At 38.3% G+C, this 22,456-nt stretch overlaps 1 non-coding gene across 1 annotated transcript; it reads left to right on the forward strand.

The window, feature by feature from the left end:
* Window positions 1–19,368: 19,368 nt before the first annotated feature.
* Window positions 19,369–19,476, forward strand: LOC112724586 (small nucleolar RNA R71). The gene has a single exon (XR_003163741.1). It is a non-coding gene; the product is annotated as a small nucleolar RNA R71 (small nucleolar RNA).
* The last annotated feature ends 2,980 nt before the right edge of the window (window positions 19,477–22,456 follow it).

A 22,456-nucleotide genomic window follows, 5' to 3' on the forward strand; every position in this document is an offset into this window, starting at 1 on the left:
AAATTCTTATTATGAGGTGATTTTAAATTTATTAATTTATTAGAGATTTTATTTTCAGAAATTATTTTATTGAGAATAATTAAATCAAGTTTTGATAGATAAAATAAAAATTTTACTTAATTTCATAATTATTGAATAATCTTCTATATTTAAATTATAAGGCTTAACAGTTATAAAAGAAAAAAAATTTTATGATTTAGTTTAAATAATTAAGATTTTGGAATTTAATACTTTAATTTTTATAAATAGAGAAAATTAATTATATTATCTTATATTTTAAATTAGAATATTTGATTGAGAGTTAATTAGTAAATTGATAATTAAATAATATTTTCAAAGTAATTTTGAGGGATTAAATTAGATTTCAAAATAAATACAATATAACATAAATTGATTTAGAAATTATCACACCCTAGTTAACCCAAAATTCCCAATTACATACACAAACCCTAACCCTAACTTTAACCAAATTGAACCCTAACCCCCTGACGAACGGACTTTTGCTAGTAAAGAAATTCACAAATAAATTCTCGTTGCTAGTATAATTTCTAAACCAATAAAGAATCCTTTCATTCAAAAACTTGTTTGTCACTTAAGCAAACCCAATAAAAATAATAACCGAAGTATTTAAACCTCGGGTCGTCTCTCAAGGAATTGCAGGGAAGTATGAGTTATTATTGGTTATGGAAAAGTATCTTTTTGGGTTTTTGAAGGGTTGAACAAGGAAATAAAATGGCAAGAAGGTAAATTAATAACTAAGAAAAGCTCTTGGCAAGGTATGAGAACTGGACATCCTATCCTAGTTATCCTTATCAATTGTGATGAGAATTGTTCATTGCTCCCACTTAGTTAACCTCTAACTATGGAGGAAAGTCAAGTGGACTAATCAATTTGATTCCTCAAGTCCTAGTCAACTCCTAAGGAAAGACTAGCTTTAGAGGGATCTAAATCAACCAGCAACTGTCAATCATCAATCAACAAGGAGTTTGATAACTCAAGAGTCTCCAATTACTCAACCAAAGTAAGAATATGAAAATCTAAATTAAAACTCTTCCAAGCATTTTGTCAAACACCTGGAAGGCATAATATAAAAGCATAGAAAACCAACAAGAAATATTAAATCCAAATAACCAATTAAAAGCATCGATAACATAAATTGAAGAAAGCAATCATAAATCTGAAATATCTCAAATTGCATTAATAAGTAATTGAATCTAACATGGAGAATTCATAAACCAAATTGGAAAAGAAGAGAATCAACAAGAGGAATAGATAAACCAAAGTGCTAGAATAAATAAGAGCATAAGCGAAACTAAATTAAATGAACATTGAACCTGGAATTGAGAAGAAATAAACCTAAAACTAAGAGAAATCCTAAAACCTAGAGAGAGGAGAGAGCCTCTCTCTCTAAAAACTACATCTAAAACCTAAATTATGAATAATGAGAAGTTGTGAATGAATGAATGAATGATTGTTTTTTAATGATTTATTTTCCCATTCTGCAGCCTCTATTCTGTGTTCTCGGGCTTGGAATTGGGCTAAAAAGGAGCCCAGAAATCGCTCCCAGCGCTTTCTGCAAGTTTCTGCACGTGATGAATGTCAGGTGTACGCGTCGGTTACGCACGCGCGTCATTTGGCGATATTCCTTGTCACGCGTACGCGTCAGTCACGCGTACGCGTCGCTTGTCTTCTGCGCTAGGCACGCATACGCGTCGTCCATGCGTGCGCGTCGCTGCCAGCTTTTCAAAACTTCATTTTTTGCGTTCCTTCCACTTTTGCATGTTTCCTTTCCATCCTCTAAGCCATTCCTGCCTTATAAAGCCTAAAAACACTTAACACATAGATCACGGCATCAAATGGTAATAAAGGATAATAAAAATTGACAGTTTAAAGGCCTAGGAAACATGTTTTCAACTACATTACAGAATTAGGAAGGATTTGTAAAACCATGCAAATTATATGAATAAGTGAGTAAAGAATTGATAAAAACCACTCAAATTAGCACAAGAGAAACCATAAAATAGTGGTTTATCACCCCCCAACACAAACAGCTGCGGCACCCTCCCCCCCTTTTCTTAACAAAACACACACACACATAGCAAGAAAGGAAGAAGGAGAGAACGGGAGAAGAGAAGAGAAGGGAGGAAGGGGATGCGCTGGTGCTGGTGGCCCTTGCCATCGCCGTCGCCATGCCCAACTGCCAGTCTTCATCGAATCATTAAGAGGGAAGATAGAGTTTGAACAAAGGAGAAGAAGGGAGGCCACCATTGCTGCTGACCGCGCAATCACAGACGCCGCCGTTCTGTGGAGTCGTCGTTCTTGTAACACCCTACCACACAAAGCTTTACGGTTAAGCCGTAAAACAGAGGTGGTATGGTATTACAATCTCTATAATAAAATATATACATAATAATTTTGAAAAGGATACAGTATACGAGGAGCCTTAAAACATAGATAAAGCAAAATCGCAAAATAAAAAGCGCAACACTCAAGAAACAAGATTACTTGCGTGCAAAGAAAACTAAGGTTCGTAAGCATAACTAAACAGAAAGCAGGAATAGAGGGTCAAGAATACAAAAGAACAAGCTCCTAACTCAGCCTGCGAAGCTAAGGCTGGTCGGAGAATATTTACATACCAAATATACAACCATTAGCCCAAAAGAACATGTTTAAAAGCTCCAGTTCTCCATAAAACCTCTAAGAGGTACAAAAGCAAAGTATATATATATATATATATATATATATATATATGCAAAATATCAAAAGTAGGGCCCCAAAATAATCCACTTCGCTGCAAACTCCAGACGCCTACCAACGTGCCTCTCGACCTGCATCTGAAAAATAACAACATAGTATGGGATGAGAACCAGAGGTTCTTAACATGGTAAAGGTGCTACGCACATAAGATATAAGGTCTTGGGAATGCCAGAGGTAAACCTAGAACGCCGATACTCAGATTATGAAGCTTAAAGTACTAAAACAGAAACCATAATGGGTGGTCTTCTAAGGATATCTAAACCTAACTTAAACTTAACTTGAATACTAAGTCTTTCCACCTTTTCTCCGTACCTCTATCTCCGGTGAATTGCATAGACAAACAAGCAAATAAAGGCAAACACAGGTAGAATACAAATAATACAGATAGCAAGTATAACAAATAGTATATTATGATCAATTAGGCATTCACAATTAATGCACAACAAGCAAGCAAAGAATATGCACAAGATGTATGCCTGTCCTATGACTGATGAGGCTCATCTGTCGGTTATCAAGCCAACCCGACAAGTCTGGCTGCTAAACCCTGGACTGTCCCCCGTCACGCATCCCCAAGAGTCTATGCATAGCTTTTTCACACACACACACACACACACACACACACACACACATATATATAAATCAAACTTCTCAATGGGCGTACCATTCTCGAGAATTTATACGTGCCTGGTCACCCTTACAACGTAGGGTCAACAGAGTATCGAGTCTCAACCTGGAATACGTGGTTGTAAGCCACAGCACTTTACCCAGGAAAACTTGTACCTCAGATAACAGAGTGTATAAGCCAAATAAACATTCATAATCATTTGTAATTATTGCATAATCATATCATTTAAGCCATGGTACCATATACACTCCAAGTATACACATTTCCAGATATAATTCATCACTTTTATAACTCTGTTTCACCCCCAAGTTACCTCCATTTCCTAGCTTCAACTTATTACAAGGCTTATTACCATGATATAGGGTTAAAAGAATGAAAATAGAGATTTAAGGGTTGAAATTTGAACTTTAAAACACAAAAATCCATTTTTGCTGCAACAGGGGCCACGCGTACGCGTGGGCGTGCAATTGGACCACTTCGCGTACGTAGCCCCCTTCATGCGTATGCATGTGCACCAGGCAGAAGCGCATGGCCGCGTATGAGGAAGTATGCGTACGCAGACACCCCAGGTCACGCGTATACGTGGGCGCACATTTTGGCCCAGTTCGCATATGTGATAACGAAAAAATTTTAATTCTTCGTTAATAACTACCGGCAAGTGCACCGGGTCGTATCAAGTAATAAAACTCACAAAAGTGAGGTCGATCCCATGAGTATTAACAGATTAAGCAAGTAATAGTTGATTAATTATTCTAGTTAGACGATTCAATTTTTGAGTGATAAGCAACAAGAAATGTAAATGACTTGAATTTAAATGAAAGCAATAAAGTGCAAGGAAAGTAAATGACAAGAAATTAAAGTGCTGAAATTTAAAGTATAAGAATGTAAATTGCAAGGAATGAAAAGTACAAGAAAGTAAAACCAGGTGAAGCATTTCTACAAACACTTGGAAGGCACAAATGTGCAAAAGTAAATAAAGCGATAAATGTGCATAAGTAAATGACAAGAATTAAAGACAAAAAGTAAATAACAAGAATTAAGAATGAAATTAACATTGGGATCAAGAGATATTGCATTCTTAGGATCAATAGTTTTCATCTCCTCTTCAATCATGCAACTCATTGACCTCTTGGCAATCATGAGTGATTGAATCTCAATGTCTTGGTAATTCAATCTCCTCAATCTTGATCAATAGCCAATTCCTTGGTCTAATTGCTCATGAGAAGAGATGAAGAATGGTCCCTAATTATACCACACACATTCGTAGACCCAAATAATGGATAGATTAAATGTCACAATATTCCATCCATACCCAAATCTACTCAAGTGTGAGAATAATTTTCAAGCATCATTCTATGATTCCTTTCCCAAGGTTCACATAGAATTCATGTACATTCAATCTCTTTCCCAAGATAATTGAATGCTTAAATGAAGAACAAAAATCTTTCAAGTAAATCAAAGAGAGATGAAGAGAAGAAGAAGAATAAAAACAAATTAATCCATCAAATAGAAATAGAGCTCTCTTTCCCAATGTTAGAAATTAGAAACTCATAACTAAATATTTACAAAAGTGAATATGAAAGAAATGAAAGAAGAGAAGAGAATGAGAGTGTAAGGGGGAGTGGAGTGACCTCCACCCCTCCATGGTGAATGTAAAATTATGAATCTAAGGCCCTATTTATAAGCTACCTAAATTACAAATTCAAATGAAAATCCAACTCAAACTCAACATACATACACCAAAATCATCAACACAATATATCCTTTCCATCATCACAACAACCTTCATATCCTACCATTCCTCAATCTTAACAATTCCATGCATCAATTTCCCAAATACATCAACAAGATTATAATTCACCAATTCAATATATAGATATACACATTCGTATCAATATGTCAATCACCATCAACTCATCACTTAACATTCTATCATCATAAATAACAATCAATAATCAAGGATGCTAATCATTAAACATACTCATACGTTCCAACTTACCCTATGGTTATCTAGCCTAATTTTTCACAGAACATTATGTATTAAATTCAAGAAACCTAAACCATACCTTGGCCGATTTCCCGTATAACCTGAGACACCACCAACGGCTCCGAACACAGCCCCAAGGTTCCAAGATCTTTAAAATTATAACACCCAACCTCCACCAGCCTCAAATGTATACAATCAAGCTCCAATACACACATATACAAACCTAATTCACATATATCACACATACACACCCAAATTCAATACCCAAACTCACATAAGCTAGAATTTGTAGAATTTTGAGAGTCCTTACCTTATATATGTCTTGATTGAACAAAGACCCACAAGTTCCTCAAGCTAGTTTGAGCCAAAACATCAAGACATCGAATTTTAATAGCCAAAACCCCAAAATTTTGGAAATCCAAAAGAATGAGAGGCTGAGATGGGAATCAAGGTTTCTTACCAAAATTTGTTACCGGGCTTTGTAGAGCTTGACACGCTGGACACGTGGCCATAAACGGTGTGGCAATCGGAGCTCGGAGCGAAAAGTTATGGAAGTTTGATTGAATGCTAAGGTTGGAACTTTCTCTTCTCTTCCCCTTAGCTTGTTTTAGTGTTCTTGGCTGAATGAGGAAGGAGAGAGGCATTTCATTAAGTTACTTGGGCTGAAGGGGTTGTGCCTTGGGCCCATTTTAGGCCCGGTTCAATTGGTTCGGCCCAATTTTGGGCTAAATTCTTTGAAATTAGTGTCAAAATTCTCATTTTAATTAGCTCTATCCTATTTTAATATAAAATTCATATTTCTAATTTCCTTTGTTAAAATTTAATTTATTGACTAATTATTTGCTAATTTTACGAGGTTTACATCCTACCCACCTAATTAAGAATTTTGCCCTCAAAATTCAGATTTAGTTACCTGAAGAGAGGTGTGGGTAGTCCTTCTGCATATCCGATTCGAGCTCCCAAGCATGCTCTTCAACAGCAGCCCGACTCCAAGCCACTTTCATTAATGATACTTCCTTTCTGCGCAAACGTTTGATGCTGGTGTCATCAATCCTAACTGGGATTACTGGAAGCGTCAGATCCTCTCTTACTTGAACTGATTCCGACTCTAGAACATGACTTACATCAGGAGTATACTTTCGAAGCCGTGACACGTGAAATACATCGTGTAGGTTAGAAAGGTGCGGCGGTAAGGAAATCTTATAAGCTACCGGCCCAATCCTCTTTAGAATCTCAAACGGCCCGATGTAACGGGAATTCAATTTTTTAGTTTTTATTGCTCTACCCACTCCAGTTGTTGGAGTAACCTTCAGAATCACATGCTACCCTTCTTCAAATTCCAAAGGCTTCCGCCTTTGATCAGCATAGCTCTTCTGACGACTCTGAGTGACAAGCATTCGACTTCGGATTTTCTTTATCTGCTCAGTGGTTTCAGATATCATTTTAGGCCATAATAAGCTATTCTCTCCAGTCTCATACCAGCATAGTGCAAATTGACATTTCCTTCCATACAGAGCCTCATACGGAGCCATTCCGATACTTGCATGGTAGCTATTGTTATATACAAACTCCACTAGTGGCATATACCGATCCTAGCTTGCCAGCTAGTCTAGAACACAAGCTCTCAGCATATCTTCCAAAGTTTGGATTGTTCTCTCTGACTGACCGTCTGTTTGAGGGTGATATGCAGTGTTTAAACTCAACTGAGTCCCAAATGCTCGTTGAAGGCTCCCTAGAACCTTGAGGTGAAACGGAGATCTCTGTCAGATATAATGGTGAAAGGCACGCCGTGCAATCTAAAATCTCTATTAAATGTACAGCTGCGCTAACTCCTCAAATTACAGTTCATTCGAATGGGGAGAAAGTGAGCCGACTTTGTCAGTCGATCCACAATCACCTAAATAGCGTCATAACCATCCTGAGTCCTAGATAACCCCAACACGAAGTCAATTGTAATACTCTCCCACTTCCATTGTGGAATCTCCAAAGGCTGAAGGATTCCTAATGGTCTCTGATGCTCTATTTTGACTTTCTAACAAGTCAAACACTTGGAAATGTGCAATGCCACATCATTCTTCATTCTCAGCCACCAGAACATTGTTTTTAGATCTTGATACATCTTAGTGCTTCCCCGATGGATTGAAAACCCGCTCTTGTGAGCCTCCTTCAAGATACTCTGCCGTAAGTCTCCGACGTCCAGTACAATGATTTAGCCTTTGAATCTCCATAATCTGTCCTTATCCTCTAACACTCTTGACCACTTTCCTTGCTCAATTGCCGGCAGTACCTTTTGTAATTCTTTATCATTTTGATGAGTTTATTGGAGTTCAGCCTTAAAATCACTTGAAACTTGTAGCTGACTCAAACACAGAGTCCCGGACTCTTCTCTGACCCCTAATTTTAGACCTTCGCTTTTAGCAACTCTTTCTCTTGCAACATCATCCAAGTAGTGCATAGGGACTTCTGGCTCAAAGCGTCCACCACAACATTCGCTTTTCCAGGGTGGTAGTTGAACTCGAAGTCAGAGTCCGTCAGAAGCTCCATCCACCTTCTCTGACGCATATTCAGTTCTTTTTGCTCAAAGAGGTACTTCAAGCTTTTGTGATCTGAGAAAACTTGGAACTTAACACCATAGAGATAATGTCTCTAAATCTTCAGAGCAAAGACAATGGCAGCAAGTTCTAAGTCGTGGGTTGGATAATTCATTTCATGCAGTCTTAACTGCTGTGAGGCATATGGCACGACCTTACAATGCTGTATCAGCACGTACCCCAGACCCTTCAGTGATGCATCACAATACACCTCAAATAGTTCACTCAGCTCGGGCAACACTAACATAGGTGCAATGGTAAACCTCTGTTTCAACACTTGAAAACTTTCCTCGCACTCAGGAGTCCAAACAAAAGGCGCATCTTTTCTAGTCAGCTTGGTTAAAGGTAAGGCGAGTTGTTAAAATCCTTTAATGAACCTTCGATAATAACTTGCCAAACCTAGGAAGCTCCTAATCTCTGTCACAGAAGCTGGTCGCTCCCAATTCATTACTGCCTCAACTTTAGCAGAATCCACAGCTATTCTTTGCTTGCTCACTACGTGGCCAAGAAACTTCACCTCACTCTTCCAAAACTCGCATTTAGATAACCTGGTGTACAGTTTTCTTTCCTTCAAGATTCGCAGCACAATTCGCAAGTGATTCGTATGCTCTTCTTTTTGTCTTGGAGTAAATAAAAATGTCATCGATGAAGACGACAACAAACTTATCCAGGTACAGACAGAAAATTCTATTCATGTAGTCCATGAATATTGTCGGAGCATTGGTTAACCCAAAATACATAACCGTGTATTCATAGTGACCGTATCACATCCGAAAAGTAGTCTTTGAAATATCCTCGTCTCTAACCCTTATTTTATGATACCCAGATCACAAGTCCATCTTAGAAAATACACCGGCTCCCTGTAGTTAGTCCATTAGGCCATCGATCCTTGGTAACGGATACTTATTCTTCATAGTAACCTTATTCAGATGCCGATAATCGACACACAGGCGCATGCTCCCGTCTTTCTTCTTTACCAGTAGCACTTACGCTCCCCACGGAGAAACACTCGACCGAATAAAGTGTTTACCCAACAAATCTTCCAACTGAGCCTTAAGCTCGGTGGTGCACGAATTGTAAATCACACTTTTTACAACTCGTACCACTAACCAGCAAGTGCACTGGGTCGTCCAAGTAATACCTTACGTGAGTAAGGGTTGATCCCACGGAGATTGTTGGCTTGAAGCAATCTATGGTTATCTTGTAACTCTTAGTCAGGAAAATAATAAAGTAATTCACTTATCAAATTTGATTGCAAGGAATAAAAGGGCAGAACACAAATTATACTTGTATGCAATGATGGAGAATATGTTGGGATTTTGGAGATGCTTTGTCTTCTGAAATTCTGCTTTCCTCTGTTTTTTGATTCACGCACACACGTCCTCCTATGGCAAGCTGTGTGTTGGTGGATCACCGTTGTCAACGGCTACCATCCATCCTTCCAGTGAAAAGGGTCCAGATGCGCTGTCACCGCACGGCTAATCATCTGCAGGTTTTCAATCGTACCGGAATAGGATTTACTATCCTTTTACGTCTGTCACTACGCCTAGCACTCGCGAGTTTGAAGCTCGTCACAGTCATTCAATCCCTGAATCCTACTCGGAATACCACAGACAAGGTTTAGACTTTCCGGATTCTCTTGAATGCTGCCATCAATCTAGCTTATACCACGAAGATTCTGATTAAGAGATCTAAGAGATATTCATTCATTCTATGGTGGAACGTAAGTGGTTGTCAGACACGCGTTCGTGGATGAATGATGATGATTGTCACGTTCATCACATTCATATTGAAGTGCGAATGGATATCTTAGATAGGAACACGCATGTTTGAATGGAAAACAGAAATACTTACATTAATTCATCGAGACACAGCAGAGCTCCTCACCCCCAACAATAGAGTTTAGAGACTCATGCTGTCAAAAGGTACAAAGTTCAGATCTAAAATGTCATGAGATACCAAATAAATCTCTAAAAGTTGTTTAAATACTAAACTAATAACCTAGGTTTACAGAAAATGAGTAAACTATGATAGATAGTACAGAGATCCACTTCTGGGGCCCACTTGGTGTGTGCTGGGGCTGAGACTTATGCTTCTCACGTGCCTGGGCTGTTTAGGGCGTTCAACGCCAGGTTGTAACCTGTTTCTGGCGTTGAACTCCAACTTGTAACTTGTTTCTGGTGCTGGACGCCAGACAGCAACATGGAACTCGCGTTGAACGCCAGTTTACGTCGTCTATCCTTGAGCAAAGTATAGACTATTATATATTGCTGGAAAGCCCTGGATGTCTACTTTCCAACGCATTTGAGAGGGCGTCATTTGGAGTCTTGTAGCTCCAGAAAATCCACTTTGAGTGCAGGGAGGTCAGAATCCAACAACATCAACAGTCCTTTTTCAGCCTGAATCAGATTTTTGCTCAGCTCCCTCAATTTCAGCCAAAAAATATCTGAAATTACAGAAAAACACACAAACTCATAGTAAAGTCAAGAAATATGAATTTTTCCTAGAAACTACTGAAAATAAACTAAAAACTAACTAAAACACACTAAAAACTATATGAAATTAACCCCAAAAAGCGTATAAAATATCCGCTCATCACAACACCAAACTTAAATTGTTGCTTGTCCTCAAGCAACTAGATAAATAAAATAGAATACAAATAACTTAAGAAGCAATAATATCTCAGAGTTTTTGAGTGAAGCTCAGATTCTAATTAGATGAGCGGGACTAGTAGCTTTTTGCTTCTGAACAGTTTTGGCATCTCACTTTATCCATTGAAGCTCAGAGTGATTGGCATCTATAGGAACTCAGAATTCAGATAGTGATATTGATTCTCCTAGTTTAGTATGTTGATTCTTGAACACAGCTACTTTATGAGTCTTGGCCGTGGCCCTAAGCACTTTGTTTTCCAGTATTACCACCGGATACATAAATGCCACAGACACATAATTGGGTGAACCTTTTCAGATTGTGACTCAGCTTTGCTAAAGTCCCCAATTAGAGGTGTCCAGGGTTCTTAAGCACACTCTTCTTTTTTTCTTTGGACCTTGACTTTAACCGCTCAGTCTCAAGTTTTCACTTGACACCTTCACGCCACAAGCACATGGTTAGGGACAGCTTGGTTTAGCCGCTTAGGCCAGGGTTTTATTCCTTTAGGCCCTCCTATCCACTGATGCTCAAAGCCTTGGGGTCCTTTTTATTACCCTTTCCTTTTGGTTTTAGGGCTAATGGCTTTTTGCTCTTGCCTTTTGGTTTTAAGAGCTTTGGCTTTTTCTGCTTGCTTTTTCTTTTTCTTTCTCTATTTTTTTTTCTGCAAGCTTTTGTATTCACTGCTTTTTCTTGCTTCAAGAATCATTTTTATGATTTTTCAGATTATCAATAACATGTCTCATGTTCATCATTCTTTCAAGAGCCAACATATTTAACAGTCTTAAACATCAAATTCAAAAGACATATACATTGTTCAAGCATTCATTCAGAAGACAGAAAGCATTGCCACCACATGTAAATAATTAGAATTTATCTTATTAAAAACTCAAAAAATATTGCCTCTTATTCTAAAGAAATTCTTCTATTTTATTCATGTTTAATGATGATGATAAAATTAAATTATAGCTTAATTGGAGATAAAATCAAAAATATAGATACTAATTACTACTATATGACTCCTAAGGTAAAACTAAAATAAAAATAGTTATCACAGAGTTAAGGCTAAGATTGGAATTTAACAACCTTTGTTCTGGGAAGTGGATGTTCCTCTAATCTACAGGGTGCTTGGTCCTTCAAGAGATAATTTCTGGCGCTTCAATTCCCTTAAATCACGCCCTTGCTCCTCCTGTTCTTTAAGCAAATAGCAAAGAATGCTACTTTGTTCCTTCTGTTCTTTCTTTATTTATTCCATAGCTTCTTGCATCTTGGTAATAGATGTTTCAAGATACTCCCAGTATTCAGATTGAGGGATTTCTGGGAGAAATTCCCGTGTTCTCTTCTTGATGGGGTCATCCTGTGCTTGTTGTTTTTCCATTGATGCTTTGGTGATTGGTCGCTCAACTGAGATATACTCAGTTATTCCCATCCTTACTCCAGCGTCCTTGCAGAGCATAGAAATCAAGCTTGGATAAGCCAACCTGACATCTTTGGAATTTTTGTTTGCAATTTTGTAAAATTCAGTTGAAATCAGTTGATGAACTTCCACTTCTTTTCCCATCATGATGCAATGGATCATCACTGCTCTTATAATAGTGACTTCAGAACAGTTGCTAGTGGGCAGCAGAGAATGCCCAATGAAGTCCAGCCATCCTCTGGCGATTGGTTTGAGATCTTCTCTTTTGAGTTGATTTGGGACACCCTTCGTGCTGGTGGTCCACCTGGCTCCAGGGCTACATATATCCTCTAGAATCTTATCCAGGCCCTTGTCTGTTCTCATCATTCTCCTATTGAAGGAGTCTGGATCATCTTTCAGCTGGGGTAGCTTTAAGATCTCCCTGATCTTGTCAGGGTGGGTATGAACAATCTTTCCTCTGACCAAGGTCCGATAGTCATAGAGAGCAGATCCAGATAGTCTTTGCTTGTCTGTTTGCCACATATTAGCATAGAACTCCTGGACCATATTCCTTCCCACTTTCGTTTCAGGATTAGCTAGGATCTCCCAATTCCTGATTCGAATTTGCTCCTGGATCTCCGGATATTCGTCTTCTTTCAGATCGAATCTAACTTCTGGGATCACTGATCTTAGACCCATTATTTTGTAATAATGGTCTGAATGTTCTTTAGTTAAGAACTTCTCTTGATTCCAAAGTGGTTTTGGAACACTCTCTTTCTTGCCTCTTGGAGTGGGTTGTTTTCCTTTAGGAGCCATGATCTTAGTGGGTATGGTTTAGTGATCACGGATAAACACACCAAACTTAGAGGTTTGCTTGTCCTCAAGCAAAAGAAAAGAAAGGAGAGGGATAGAAGGAGAGCTAGTGTAGGATGGTGGATGAGAGGAAGGAGGCCGAATGGGTTTTTAAAAGGGAGGGGGGTTTTCGAAAATAGGGAGAAAGATAAGATAGAAGATATGATTTTAAAAAAATAAGTATGATAAGAAAAGATATAATTTAAAATTGAAAAGATATGAAAGATATTTGAAAAAGATAAAATTGGATTTTTGAAAAAGATATTGATTAGTTGAAAAGATTTTTGAATGAAAAGAGATAGATTTGTTTTGAAAATTTTGAAAAAGAGTTGAAATGGATTGAAAAAGGGATTTGTGCTTATGGATTAAGATACATTTGATATTTTTAAAATAGGGTTTTTAGAAATTAGGGATTTTAGAAATCAGGGTTCTTAACATGTTTATGCAAGAAATCATGAATTGAAACATGAAAATTAAATTTAGAATGAAAAATATGAAGTAAAAACGAATTCACCTCCTCCCCACCATCCTGGCGTTTGAACGCCCAAATGCTGCATGTTTTGGGCGTTCAACGCCCAACTGCTGCTTCTCCTGGGCGTTCAACGCCCAGCTGTTGCTTCTTTCTGGCGTTGAACGCCAAGAACTCCTTTGTCACTGGGCGTTTTTCTGAACGCCCAGGATGCTGTAAATCTGGCGTTAAACGCCCAGAAGGAGCTTCTTTCTGGCGTTCAACGCCCAGAAGATGCTTCTTTCTGGCGTTTAACGCCCAGATGGCTATCCTTACTGGCGTTCAACGCCCAGTGGATGCTTCTTTGCGTTGAACGCCCAAAACAGACTATTACTGGCATTTTCTTGCCAGTGAGCTCTTTTTCTCTGTTTTGTATGCAGAATCCTTCTGTAACCCTGTGAACTTATACAATTGACTCTTTACCTTAGTATCAGTGAACTTTATATAAACAAATAAAATCAAGAATAGGGCAAAATGCTTAGAGGAAGTGATGCCCCATGGCTGGGTTGCCTCCTGGTACGCGGAATCGTGATTACACTTTAATTATGTAAAATTCATTGCTCTTTCTTTCCCTGGAAATGGCGCCAAAAACATGATGCCAAGACCATGGTTCACAACTCCGTGTAACTGACCAGCAAGTGCACTGGGTCATCCAAGTAATACCTTACGTGAGTAAGGGTCGAATCCCACGGAGATTGTTGGTATGAAGCAAGCTATGGTCACCTTGCAAATCTCAGTTAGGCAGATATAAATTGATAATGGTGTTTTCGAATAATAATTAATAGAATAGGGATAGAAATACTTATGTAAATCATTGGTAGGAATTTCAGATAAGCGAATGGAGATGCTTTTCGTTCCTCTGAACCTCTGCTTTCCTGCTATCTTCATCCAATCAGTCTTACTCCTTTCCATGGCTGGCTTTATGCAAGGGCATCACCGTTGTCAGTGGTTACATCCCCTCCTCTCAGTGAAAAATATGCTCACATGCTCTGTCACAGCACGGCTAATCATCTGTCGGTTCTCGATCATGCTGGAATAGGATTCACCCTCCTTTTGCGTCTGTCACTAACGCCCAACAATCGCGAGTTTGAAGCTCGTCACAGTCATTCAATCATTGAATCCTACTCGGAATACCACAGACAAGGTTTAGAATTTCCGGATTCTTTTGAATGCCGCCATCATTCTAGCTTACGCCACGAAGATTCCGGTTAAGAGATCTAAGAGATATTCATTCTAGCTTATTTCATGTAGAACGGAAGTGTTTGTCAGGCACGTGTTCATAGGGGAGAATGGTGATGAGCGTCACACATAATCATCACCTTCATCACGTTCTTGGGTGCGAATGGATATCTTAGAAGCGAAATAAGATGAATTGAATAGAAAACAGAAGTACTTTGCATTAATCTTTGAGGAACAGCAGAGCTCCACACCTTAATCTATGGAGTGTAGAAACTCTACCGTTGAAAATACATAAGTGAAAGGTCCAGGCATGGCCGAGAGGGCCAGCCCCCAAAACGTGATCACAGGATTAGAAAATACAATCCAGGATCCAGGATTGTCTAATACAATAGTAAAAGGTCCTATTTATAATAAACTAGTCACTAGGGTTTACATAAGTAAGTAATTGATGCATAAATCCACTTCCGGGACCCACTTGGTGTGTGCTTGGACTGAGCCTTAACTTTCCACGTGCAGAGGCCATTTGTGGAGTTGAACGCCAGTTTTTGTGCCAGTTTGGGCTTTCAACTCTGGTTTTGGCTCCTTTTCTGGCGCTGGACGCCAGATTTAGGCAGAAAGCTGGCGTTGAACGCCAGTTTACGTCGTCTATTCTTGGCCAAAGTATGGACTATTATATATGGCTGGAAAGCCCTGGATGTCTACTTTCTAACGCAATTAGAAGCGCACCATTTCGAGTTCTGTAGCTCCGGAAAAGCCACTTTGAGTGCAGGGAGGTCAGAATCCAACAGCATCAGCAGTCCTTCTTCAACCTCTGAATCTGATTTTTGCTCAAGTCCCTCAATTTCAGCCAGAAAATACCTGAAATCACAGAAAAACACAAAAACTCATAGTGAAGTCCAGAAATGTGAATTTAACACAAAAACTAATGAAAACATCCCTAAAAGTAACTAGATTCTACTAAAAACATACTAAAAACAATGTCAAAAAGCGTATAAATTATCCACTCATCACAACACCAAACTTAAATTGTTGCTTGTCCCCAAGCAACTGAAAATCAAATAGGATAAAAAGAAGAGAATATACTATAAATTCCAAACTATCAATGAAACATAGCTCCAATCAAATGAGCGGGACTTATAGCTTTTTGCCTCTTGAATAGTTTTGGCATCTCACTTTATCCATTGAGGTTCAGAATGATTGGCATCTATAGGAACTTCAGATTTCGAATAGTGTTATTGACTCTCCTAGTTCAGTATGATGATTCTTGAACACAGCTTCTTTATGAGTCTTGGCCGTGGCCCTAAGCACTTTGTTTTCCAGTATTACCACCGGATATATAAATGCCACAGACACATAATTGGGTGAACCTTTTCAGATTGTGACTCAGCTTTGCTAGAGTCCCCAATTAGAGGTGTCCAGGGTTCTTAAGCACACTCTTTTTTAGCTTTGGACCTTGACTTTAACCGCTCAGTCTCAAGTTTTCACTTGACACCTACACGCCACAAGCACATGGTTAGGGACAGCTTGGTTTAGCCGCTTAGACCAGGATTTTATTCCTTTAGGCCCTCCTATCCACTGATGCTCAAAGCCTTGGGATCCTTTTTATTTCCCTTGCCTTTTGGTTTTAAGGGTTATTGGCTTTTTCTTCTTGCTTTTTCTTTTTCTCTTTTTTTTTCTGCAAGCTTTGTTCTTTGCTGCTTTTTCTTGCTTCAAGAATCATTTTTATGATTTTTCAGATTATCAAATAACATGTCTCCTAGTCATCATTCTTTCAAGAGCCAACATATTTAACATTCTTAAACAACAACTTCAAAAGACATATGCACTGTTCAAGCATACATTCAGAAAACAAGAAGCATTGTCACCACATCAATATAATTAAACTAAGTTCAAGGATAAATTCGAAACTCATGTACTTCTTGTTCTTTTGAATTAAAACATTTTTCATTTAAGAGAGGTGATGGATTCATAGGACATTTATAACTTTAAGACAAAGTTACTAACTACTAATGATCATGTAATGAAGACACAAACATGGATAAGCACATAACATAGAAAACGAAAAACAGAAGAAATAAGAACAAGGAATGAATCCACCGTAGTGATGGTGGCGTTTCCTTCTTGAGGAACCAATGATGTCCTTGAGCTCTTCTATGTCTCTTCCTTGTCTTTGTTGCTCCTCCTTCATTGCTTTTAGATCTTCTCTGATTTCATGAAGGATGATGGAGTGCTCTTGATGTTCCACCCTTAGTTGCTTCCAATAATTGTGTGGAAGAAAATGAATCCCCTGAGGTATCTCAGGGATCTCTTGATTTGCAGTCAAATATTCTACCACTGAGCTATAGACCCTTGATGGAAGCTTTTGTCTTCCCTTTCCTCTTTCTAGAGGTTTCTCTGGCCTTAGGTGCTATCAATGGTTATGGAAAAAACAAAAAAGCTATGCTTTTACCACACCAAACTTAGAATGTTGCTCGCCCTCGAGAAAAAGAAGAAAGAATAGAAGAAGAAGAAGAAGATATGGAGGAGATGGATGGGAGTGTGTATTCGGCCATATGGGTGGGATTGGGTGGGAGAGAGATGTTGAATTTTGAAGGTAGTGGGTGTATGGATGTGAGTGGTAAATGGAAAACAAAAGGGATGATCATGAATGGAAAGAGAGATGATGAGGTAGGTGGGGATCCTGTGGGGTCCACAGATCCTGAGGTGTCAAGACATTTACATCCCTGCACCAATTTAGGCATGTAAAATGTCCTTGCACACAACTCTGGGCGTTCAGCGCCAGGTTGGTGCCCATTTTGGGCGTTCAACGCCCATTTGTGTGCCATTTCTGGCGTTGAACGCCAGAACCATTCCTGTTCTAGCGTTCAGCGCCCAGAAGCTGCCCATTTTGGGCGTTCAGTGCCAGCACCATGCGCTGTTCTGGCGCTGAACGCCAGACAGATGCTCCTCCAGGGTGTGATTTTTCTTCTGCTGTTTTTGATTCCGTTTTCAATTTTTATATTTATTTTGTGACTCCACATGATCATGAACCTACAAAGACATGAAAAACAATGAAAATAAAAATTAAATAAATAAACATTGGGTTGCCTCCCAACAAGCGCTTCTTTAATGTCAATAGCTTGACAGTGGGCTCTCATGGAGCCTTACAGATGTTCAGAGCATTGTTGAAACTCTCCAACACCAAACTTAGAGTTTGGATATGGGAGTTCAACACCAAACTTAGAGTTTGGTTGTGGCCTCCCAACACCAAACTTAGAGTTTGACTGTGGGGGCTCTGGTTGACTCTGCTTTGAGAGAAGCTTTTTTTGCTTCCTCTCCATGGTTGCAGAGGGAGATCCTTGAGTTTTAAACACAAGGGAGTTCTCATTCCATTGAAGGACTATTTCACCTCTGTCAACATCAATCACAGCTCTTGCTGTGGCCAGGAAAGGTCTTCCTAGGATGATGGATTCATCCTCTTCCTTTCCAGTATCCAGGACTATGAAATCAGCAGGGATGTAAAGGCCTTCAACCTTTACTAATACGTCCTCTACTTGTCCATAAGCCTGTTTTCTTGAACTGTCTGCCATCTCTAATGAGATTTTAGCAGCTTGCACCCCATAGATTCCCAGTTTCTCTATTACAGAGAGGGGCATGAGGTTTATTCCTGAACCAAGGTCACATAGAGCCTTAAAGATCATGGTGCCTATGGTACATGGTATTATGAACTTTCCAGGATCCTGTCTCTTCTGAGGCAATGTCAGTTGATCCAGATCACTTAGTTCATTGATGAACAAGGGAGGTTCAACTTCCCAAGTATCAATGCCAAATAATTTGGCATTCAGCTTCATGATTGCACCAAGAAACTTGGCAGTTTGCTCTTCAGTAACATCCTCATTCTCTTTAGAAGAAATACTCATCAGAGCTCATGAAGGGCATAAGGAGGTTCAATGGAATCTCTATGGTCTCTAGATGAGTCTCAGATTCCTTTGGTTCCTCAGAGGGAAGCTCCTTATTGGTCACTGGACGTCCCAGGAGGTCTTCCTCCTTGGGATTTACGTCCTCCTCTCCCTCATTGGGTTCGGCCATTTTACTTATGTCAATGGCCTTGCACTCTCCTTTTGGGTTCTCTTCTGTATTGCTTGGGAGAGTACTGGGAGGGATTTCAGTGATCCTTTTACTCAGCTGGCCCACTTGTGCTTCCAAATTTCTAATGGAAGACCTTGTTTCATTCATGAAGCTCACAGTGGCCTTGGATAGATCAGAGACTAGATTTGCTAAATTAGAAGCATTTTGTTCAGAGTTCTCTGTCTGTTGCTGAGTGGAAGATGGAAAAGGTTTATTATTGTTAAACCTGTTTCTTCCACCATTATTAAAGCCTTGTTGAGGCTTTTGATCCTTCCATGAGAAATTTGGATGATTTTTCCATGATGAGTTATAGGTGTTTCCATAAGGTTCACCTAAGTAATTTACCTCTGCTATTGCAGGGTTGTCAGGATCATAAGCTTCTTCTGCATAAAAAGCCTCTTGAGTACTGTTGGATGCAGCTTGCATTCCATACAGACTCTGAGAGATCATATTGACTTGCTGAGTCAATATTTCATTCTGAGCCAATATGGCATTCAGAGTATCAACTTCAAGAACTCCCTTCTTCATAGGCGTCCCATTACTCACAGGATTCCTTTCAGAAGTGTACATGAACTGGTTATTAGCAACCATGTCAATGAGTTCTTGAGCTTCTGTAGGCGTTTTCTTTAGTTGAATGGATCCACCTGCAGAAGTGTCCAGTGACATCTTTGATAGCTCAGATAAACCATCATAGAATATATCCAGGATGGTCCATTCTGAAAGCATGTCAGAAGGACACTTTTTGGTCAACTGTTTGTATCTTTCCCAAGCTTCATAGAGGGATTCACCTTCTTTCTGTCTGAAGGTTTGAACATCAGCTCTAAGCTTGCTCAGCTTTTGAGGAGGAAAGTACTTGGCTAAGAAAGCCGTAACCAGCTTATCCCAAGAGTTCAGGCTGTCTTTGGGTTGAGAATCCAACCATAATCTAGCTCTGTCTCTTACAGCAAAAGGGAAAAGCATGAGCCTGTAGACTTCAGGATCTACTCCATTAGTCTTAACAGTATCACATATCTGCAAGAATTCAGTTAAGAACTGAAAAGGATCTTCAGATGGAAGTCCATGAAACTTGCAGTTCTGCTGCATCAGAGAGACTAATTGAGGTTTCAGCTCAAAGTTGTTTGCTCCAATGGCAGGAATGGAGATGCTTCTTCCATGTAAATTGGAATTAGGTGCAGTAAAGTCACCAAGCATCTTCCTTACATTATTATTATTTTCGGCTGCCATCTTCTCTTCCTGTTCGAAAATTTCTGAAAGGTTATCTCTGGATTGTTGTATTTTAGCTTCTCTTAGTTTCCTTTTTAGGGTCCTTTCAGGTTCTGGATCTGCTTCCACAAGAATGTTCTTATCCTTGCTCCTGCTCATATGACAAAGAAGAGGGCACAGAAAAATAATAATAATAATAATAGAGATCCTTTATACCACAGTATAGGGATCCCTGTGTGAGTAGAAGAAGAGGGGGAGACAAAGAATATAATATAATGGAAGAAACACAACTGTGAGGAGGGTTGAGATGTGAGATGAGATGTTAGTAGATGAATAAATAAATAGAATAAGATGAGAGAGAAGGAATTTTCGAAAATAATTTTTGAAAAAGAGTTAGTGATTTTTGAAAATAGTTTTTGAAAAATGTTAGTAATTTTCGAAAATTAAGATTTAAAAATTAAAATAATTAATAAATTAAAAAGAAATTTTTGAAAAAGGGGGAAGATATTTTCGAAAATGAGAGAGAGAGAGTTAGTTAGGTAGTTTTGAAAAAGTTAAGAAACAAACAAAAAGTTAGTTAGTTAGTTAAAACAAATTTTGAAAAGATAAGAAGTTAGGAGGTTAGAAAAGATATTTTGAAACCAACTTTTTGAAAAATGTATGATAAGAAGATATTTTAGAAATTAGTTTTGAAAAAGATTTGATTTTTAAAATCTTAATTAATGACTTGATTCATAAGAAATCACAAGATATGATTCTAGAACTTAAAGTTTGAATCTTTCTTAACAAGCAAGTAACAAACTTCAAATTTTTTAATCAAAACATTAATTGATTATGTTATTTTCGAAAATTTGATATAAAAATAAGAAAAAGATTTTTGAAAAATATTTTTGGAATTTTCGAAAATAACTAAGAATTTTGAAAAAGATTTGATTTTTGAAAAAGATTTTGAAAAAGATAAGATTTTCAAATTGAAAATTTGATTTGACTCATAAGAAATAACTTGATTTTAAAAATTTTTGAAAAAGTCAATCCAAATTTTCGAATTTGATGAGAGAAAAAGGGAAAGATAATTTTTTTTGTTTTTTTTTGAATTTTTATGATGAGAGAGGAAAACAGGAAAAATGATGCAATGGATGAAAGTTATGGATCAAAACAATGAATGCATGCAAGAATGCTATGAATGCCAAGATGAACACCAAGAACACTTTGAATGTCAAGATGAACATCACAGACACAATTTTGAAAAATTTTTAATGCAAAGAAAATATGTAAGACACCAAACTTAGAATTCTTTAATGCTTACGTACTAAGAATTCAAGAATGCATATGAAAAACACGATACAACACAAAACAAAAAATCATCAAGATCAAACAAGAAGACTTACCAAGAACAACTTGAAGATCATGAAGAACACTATGAATGCATGAAATTTTCGAAAAATGCAAGATGCACATGTAATTGACACCAAACTTATAACATGACTCAAGACTCAAACAAGAAACAGAAAAATATTTTTGATTTTTATGATTTTCTAATTTTTTTGGATTTTTTCGAAAATTATATGAAAAAGAAAAAATAAGGATTCCAAAATTTTGAACATGAATTCCAGGAATCTTGCATTCTTAGTCTAAAGCTTCAGTCCAGGAATTAGACATGGCTCACTAGCCAGCCAAGCTTTCAATGAAAGCTCCGGTCCAAAACACTAGACATGGCCAATGGCCAGCCAAGCTTCAGCATGTAATTCAGACATGACACGCCTGACATACTCATTCCCAAAGGAATTAGACATGGCTTTACAGCCAGCCAGGCTTCAACATGCTTCATGAAACACTAGAATTCATTCTTAAAAATTTTGAAAAAATTTTTGAAAACATTTTTATATTATTTTCGAAAACAGATGAGAAAATTTTAGAAATATTTTTGAAATTTTTTTTTTGAAAATAAAATAAAAAGAAAATTACCTAATCTGAGCAACAAGATGAACCGTCAGTTGTCCAAACTCGAACAATCCCCGGCAACGGCGCCAAAAACTTGGTGCTGTTGCCGGATCAAACTTGGCAATGATGTTACCGGACCAAAAGCTTGCCGAAAACTCGAACAATCCCCGGCAACGGCGCCAAAAACTTGGTACGCGGAATCGTGATTACACTTTAATTATGTAAAATTCATTGCTCTTTCTTTCCCTGGAAATGGCGCCAAAAACATGATGCCAAGACCATGGTTCACAACTCCATGTAACTGACCAGCAAGTGCACTGGGTCGTCCAAGTAATACCTTACGTGAGTAAGGGTCGAATCCCACGGAGATTGTTGGTATGAAGCAAGCTATGGTCACCTTGCAAATCTCAGTTAGGCAGATATAAATTGATAATGGTGTTTTCGAATAATAATTAATAGAATAGGGATAGAAATACTTATGTAAATCATTGGTAGGAATTTCAGATAAGCGAATGGAGATGCTTTTTGTTCCTCTGAACCTCTGCTTTCCTGCTATCTTCATCCAATCAGTCTTACTCCTTTCCATGGCTGGCTTTATGCAAGGGCATCACCGTTGTCAGTGGCTACATCCCCTCCTCTCAGTGAAAAATATGCTCACATGCTC

The sequence above is a fragment of the Arachis hypogaea genome, chromosome 11 (genome assembly GCF_003086295.3).
Source record: "Arachis hypogaea cultivar Tifrunner chromosome 11, arahy.Tifrunner.gnm2.J5K5, whole genome shotgun sequence".
NCBI classification, from domain to species: Eukaryota; Viridiplantae; Streptophyta; class Magnoliopsida; order Fabales; family Fabaceae; genus Arachis; species Arachis hypogaea.